The sequence below is a fragment of the Leiobunum rupestre genome, chromosome 7 (assembly GCF_980474605.1).
Source record: "Leiobunum rupestre chromosome 7, qqLeiRupe1.1.hap1, whole genome shotgun sequence".
Lineage (NCBI taxonomy): Eukaryota > Metazoa > Arthropoda > Arachnida > Opiliones > Sclerosomatidae > Leiobunum > Leiobunum rupestre.
The window spans coordinates 58,654,534-58,661,499 of NC_143390.1; positions in this window are offsets into that span (position 1 = coordinate 58,654,534).

Consider the following 6,966-nt stretch of genomic DNA (forward strand, 5'->3'; position numbering starts at 1 on the left):
CAGTTTATTATGTAACCAATTCTTTGGAACCTTGTTCTAGTTTCATTCTTTGGCACTTTCTGGCAACTTGATCCAAAAAGCAGAATGGTTTCTAAGCCAAAACTTCCAGCAACCTTAGTTTTCTTTTCTGTCATTCCAGAGCAGGTACTTCTACAATAAAAAAAATACAAAATTAGGAGGATAACTCTACACACTAAAAATAAATTTAAAATGGGAATTAATATAAGATCCGAAAATTATCACCGAAATGAAACAACAACAAAAACATTGGAATGCTTTCTAAATTACGATGTACGGTAAATTTCAGCGGATCGGTAAAGGCTATCTATCTACTTTATATAAAAGTTTCATCCGCGCGTATCAATCAGACCTACGAGAGAATCATTCTGTGAAGGTCGTTTGGGGAGAAAGGGGGTAAAACCGATAAAAAAGGACGGAGGAGTATGGAACGCCAAACCGGAAGAAACTGAAATAAAAAATTATATTAAAGAGCAATATAATATAGTATGGCACGCCAAACCGAAAAAAACTTCGTTATAGCAGAAAAGTCATCTATAATATAATTTATTTATAATATGGTAGAAAAATCATCTAAAATATGGTAGAAATTTTATTATAAAATGAATCCTTCACTAAAATATAGTTTTCCGTGGAACAAAACGCTTCTACTATATGTTAGATAATTTTTCTTCCGTATTATAGATGGCAATGATAATCAGATAGGCTAATACCCAAGGCACCACCTTAACTATAACTCTTCAAGCGACTTTTAAAGCCATTAATTCATGTGGCCGGGTTACCGTATTAGAGATGATTTTTCTACCTAATTTTAAATATATTTCCTTCCCTATAAATGAATTTTTCTTCTATAATAAAGAGTTTTTTCCGGGTTAGCGTTCCATAATAACTGAACTAAGCACCCACGACCAGATGAAGCAGGGCTCCTAGCCAATACCCTCTAAAAATGATAGGTGTGAAAAATCCCCAAAATTATCAATGTATAGGATTTTATCGGACCAAAATTCACGGATACTTTAAAAAAGAAATATCACAAAACTATCACTAAAATTACGACAGAAGTATATCACCAACTACAATTAGGAACGAAATTATATCCCGTAATGTGGCGCCCCAAGCGGAAAAATTTCGCGTAAATCGCCAACTTCCATTGTGGTTGTCTCTTCCCTTCACTCGGGAATCGAGATGGAAATGCTTCTCTCGAAGAGTGCCAGGAGTTTCGAGAAAAAATCAAAATTTTTTCTAAACTGTCTAAGTAGAATTTTAACAAAATGTAGGATTAAAAAAGGAATTAAAGGTTTATATAGGACCATTTCAGAATTATAGGTAAATATCTGTATTATAGATTTGCTAGGAGTCCTTGACTGAAGATGAAAAAGGGGGAAATGATCTTAGAAGAAAAAAAGGGATGGGACTACGCATTTGTAGCACTGAGCTCTTTTACGCATTGTAACCCTGAATTAAAAGCTTTAAAAGTCGCTCGATGACTTAAGCCTAGGATTGTGCCTTGGGTATTAGCCTAGCTGATTATTATTATTATTATTATTTAATCCAAGCCGAAAATAGAGTCCCACTTTTCTTTAAACATGGTGATAGTAAAGACTTCTATATCTATTTTCATTTAAGTAAGTCATGGAAAATGTGTTGCAATTGTTCGATTTAAGAGAAGAAGTGATTTCCCGCCATATCGTTTAGGCGCGAAAATCCGTAAAAAGTGACGCCTTGGGAAAGCCCAGTAGATTCGTACTTCCCCCTATATTCTTCCTGTTAATTTCCCTCTGCAATCGGCGTTAACGACCACTTTCTGTGATATTGACCAGAATTTGATTAAAATGAATAACCTTATAAATTTAGACAAAGGACAGTATATGATTCGAACAAAAATGTTGGGTATTTTCATTATTAATTTAAGCTTTTGTTGATAGTTTAATAACTTTATCACCAGCGGTGTTTTTGTTAAACACATACTCATTTAAACCCTCTTTCTTTCATCTCCCAGATAATGTGCAATTACGGCCAATCGAGATTTTTGACTTGAGTCACGAATTTGGTAAATTACTTTCTTGAAAGCGATTTCGTAATCTTTGTGTCTAGGCCCGGTACCCCAGTAGTAATACGTCTGAAATAATGACTTTCTTATTTTCCTCTGTATTGCTTTTTGTACTTTTGTTCTTTTTCCATGTAGTACCATCAATCGATATGTCTCTAAATCCGCTTTCAGGAATCAAAAACGCAAACATGTCGCCACCACTTATTTTAATATGCTTAGGCAGTGCACTTCTAAAAACTGACCCTGGTTCGAATGTTTCGTCTTCAATTGAAATTAAATATCTTTCAGCTGCTTTTCAGAAAGAGTATGTCTAACTTTCGTTCGAAATGCACCTACAGACTCCCTTGTTTTGACTGGTGTCATTTTGTTTCAAAACTCTTTTGGAATGGTCTTGGTTTGCAGAGTATAGATGAGGGGTAAGAGGGGTTGAATCATCCAAAAGGCATACGTTTCCGTTTATATTAGGCTCGTCAGTGGTAAATTTAAGAATACGTTAAGAAGTAGGACGCTCGTGCTCCTCAGTTTGTGTGGAAATCGTAGACATTGTTGGAGCTGTCACCGGAATTGATTCTATGGCAGCTCGATGGTGTACTAGAATTGAAATATCGTAATCCTCCCGTTTGGGTGAGGCAACAAACACACGGACAAAAAGAAAGTTGCATTAGAGCCAACGTATGGGAGCCGAAAGCTTCGTCGGCGTCGGCTATAACGATAGCTTCAGCGAGGATGGTTGTTTGGCTCGCAATTTCTACTTGGACATTACCTACGCTTCCGAGTAACTTATGGCCGGGAAAATTCGGAAAGTGGTATACAAAGATCGTTAGGAGTCCCTCCGACGGAAGGAGCACCTCCAAATTTAATTGCACTATTAGAGCGGATATAAAGAGTTCCAACGGAACGCTTATGTCGAGCTAGGAAGATTCAGCTGTGACCCTTCCTTCTATTTTAATATTGACCTGATGGGTCATGCGAAACTCCTTAAAAGAAGAATAATGGTTCTATAAGTAGTCTATTTTTCGACCTAGTACTTCTTGAACACGCTCCCACGGAGGCTTCGAGATCGATAGTCGACTAAAAGTAAAATTATCAATTGTAAGACTTAGCTCGGGTTTCGTTTTAAAGAATTTAGCTACTTCGGGTTTTGAACGAAGTCGTTTTCGTGACCCAGGGGGGTAATAATAAATATCGAGAGATGGTCCACTTGCTCGAACTGTTGCTCATGGGTATATCTCTCGGATCCAACCTGCTAGCAATGGTTTTTCCTAAGCTTCGCGTTGGTCATCCGTTAATGAGGATTCAGTAGCTATTAAAGACTCTCGTACCTTTGGAATAGTTTCGACAGGATCAGGGATATCCTTTTGATTTTCGGGACCAGCCGAGAACTGTGGTTCGGATAGGTCATGATCTGGTTGTGGGAACTCTTCATCGTGCAACGGACGAGACGGGATTTCAGGTCTGGGTTCTAACAGAACCTGAGAAGGAGGTTGGTACTCAGGTCGAGCCGAAGTTAAGGGAGCTTCTAAGTCTAGAAGATCCTCCTCCCGTTCAATGGGAGCGATCAATGGAGGTAGCGGAGTAGGTAGAGGGGCTACCAGCTAGGTAGGAAGAGTCAGTGAGGTATAATTTTAATTGCGCGTTATTACTAGTACCGCGTTTGTCGCCAGTTATGGGGTCCTCGAGTTCGTATAGAAGAGGCGAAAGTTTGCCACATCTCTTGCACTTGCTGAGTGAAGCTTCATCGTAGCTAAGCTTAAGGGGGCTCTGGATGCCGCGTCGGCTACCACGTTTTCGACTTCCTTTTTGTACGCTATATTGAATTTGAACGGACTAATCGCGCATTAGGATCTTTAACATTGAAAAGCCATTGCAAAGATTTGTGGTCGGTGATTACTAAAAACGGTTTGGATTATAAATAGGGACTACATTTCTTAATAGCCCAGTAAATGGCTAAACACTCCTTTTCGGTGGTAGTGTATTTTATCTCGGCGTCATTTAGTATTCGGCTAGGTTAGGCAAGCTGGACTACGACATCGTCTTGCTTCTGGGATAGCATAGCTCCTATCGAAAGAGTGTTGATGTTCGTCCGACCAACGGAAGGGAACATCTTTTCTCTTTAGTATATGTAACGGTTCGGCGAGTAGAGAAAATTTGGGTATAAGCCTCGAATGCCATCCCACAAGCCCTAGAAATCTTTGCAATTGTTTGATATTCGTTGGGTAGGGAATTTATCAATGGCTTCGAAACAAATTCCCGTTTCGTTCACTGTATGACCGAGGATCTGTGCTTCATTTAAGGCAAATTGGGACTTTTGGCTTTAAGAGTTTGTCCGGCATTGTTAAGCTGGGAAAGAGCGTATTTTAAAGCTCGAATATGGAAACCACCAGAATATCGTCGAGATAGACGCTTAAATCAAATTCTTAAACATCGCGGAATAGTTCGTCGACTAAACGCTGAAAAGTGCTTGGCGCGTTCATCAAACCAAAAGGTAAAACATTAAACTTCTATTTACCAGAACTGGTAACAAAAGCCGTTTTAGGGATGCTGTTGGGAAGCATTTGAATTAGCCAGTATCCGGAGCGAAGATCCAAGCCGGTTATAAATCTACCTTTTTTCATACGTGTTAACATATCTTCGATATGAGGTAGGGGATACGGGTCTTTAATAGTAACTTAATTTAATTTCCGGTAGTCGACACAAAAACGTATCATATTCAGTCAGGTGGGCTGATATACTAGCACGGGACTTGACCACGGACTAGTTGAGGGTTTAACGATATTATTACGTAACATCCCTCGAACGTGTTCTTCAATAATTTTATTTTTCTCGTCACTTACTTGGTAAGGACGACTTTTTATAGGTGGACTATTTTCTGTTTTTATTTCGTGATAAACCAGGTTAGTTCGGCCATATTTTTCACTAAATACTTCAGGGAACCGAAAATTTATTGAGTGAAGCTCTTGCGCCTTCCGCGGGGGAAGCTCAGATTTCCCTATTGTATGGTCAATTAATTCAATATTAAGGAGTGTTGGTTTATTCCAAGTGTCTTCTTGGGAAAATTTTACCTTCGAGTTTGCTACCGTACAGGTATGATCACAGAAATCTAATACTACATAATCAATAAGTAAAACACTTTGTAAGTAGGGAACCAAAAAGCGTATGCGTGATATAACTATACGACATTCACAAAATTATGTGGGGACAATACATTTTAGTGACCTTTTTCCAACACGTAGGTGATCCTTAAAAAGAGCGGTTTTTTTTTGTTATCCTCACCTAAATGGGAAGTGAGGTTTTAATATTACGAAGAGATTTTCTTCACCAAACTAACAGATAATACCAAAAGTCTGATAAGACTTCATACAAAAAGTACAGACGACACTAATATATAGTAACTAATCAGAACGAGACAGCTAAATTTAAAACTATCCAATAGTTAGGCGAGTTATCGTGACGTCCTGAAAATAGTACGAAGTAAAGGTTTCTCAAATGTAAACGAACGTTTTAAAGCTCGCGTCTTAGTTCTCTAAACGATTTATTAAACTTAGATTCTTCTTAGCATCAGGTAAAAAAAGTTTTTGATCAAGAACTCAGGTAAAAATTGTTTTTTTTTCCCTTATAAAGCTAATAATCTTCTAACCCTTGGCTATGCCGCCTCGAAGAAAACTGTCATTAACACCACTTATTCAACCCCAAAATTAGTCAACACAGTGTGATTTTCATCTGAAAGAAACTTCTTCTAAAGCTGTTCAGAATAACCCTTTTTTTCGAAATGCTGAAACACAAACAAAACACCAAAGATTTAAAAATACTTGGACACAAACAATTGAAAAAAAGAATATACCTGAAACACAGATATCAACTTCGCAAACTGATTATGTTTATACCAGTAATATAGCAACACTGTGTTTCACTTGAAAATAACACATTCCATAGAGACGCAAACTAGCCCTTTGAAAAGGAAATCTGTACATTCAAGTGATCAAGTATCGAAACGATTGAAATTATGCCACGACAAATCATTTACTACATCTGCATTGGACCTCATTTACGATTATATCTCAAAATTAGAACTTAGTAAGTATAATAATAGAATAATTAATAATTTGTGACGTGTATATTAATGTTATTTTTTATTTAAGCCTGTATTGTTTTCCAATGTATGAAAAGTGTGGATGGTACGTTATGTCATTTGGACTTCACCCGATCTGACAATTTAGTAACTCTGGGAAACTACCACGATACCGCTGTCATAATATTTTTTACTATGGATGGATTCTTGACTATTCTATCCCCATTCAAAAAGCTGAGCGGAAAGAAGTATTTAGATCTACTGATGAACGAGGAATAAAAGTCAATTATAACGTTATTGATGAAGCATTAAAACAGCTATTTCAAAATCGTGTATTTTGTCCTGGGATTACCGAGGTTTGTGTAACTTTCTAAGCTAAAGAATAATAAGTATGTGACAAATAATTTAAATTTATTTGTTTTGTTTCTCTTTAAATAGAAAGACTGTTAAAATATTAAAACCAAGAAACTTGAGGAAATTAAATATCCTTTTAGAAGACATCAGTCTATCGATTGCCCAGTTTTTTATGCCGCACCGAAAAATGTACCAAAAGAACAGTTAAAAGCTCAAAGTTATCAGCATCAGTGTGAAAAATGTCGTTTTCTTAATCGGTAAATATTTGGTTTTTGTGTAGATATATTTTAGAGCAAAAGGACTGAAGTCACACTACGAACCCATCTTAAAAGGCGAAGCGTGATTTCAAGGTGCATAATTAGTGTTTTAACGCCCAGGTCAAGAAAGAAACGGTTCATTGAAAATCGTACTCAATCCGGATCAACACAAAAAATGCCGGAAGTAATTGCCAGTATTAATACTACTTGAAGTGAGT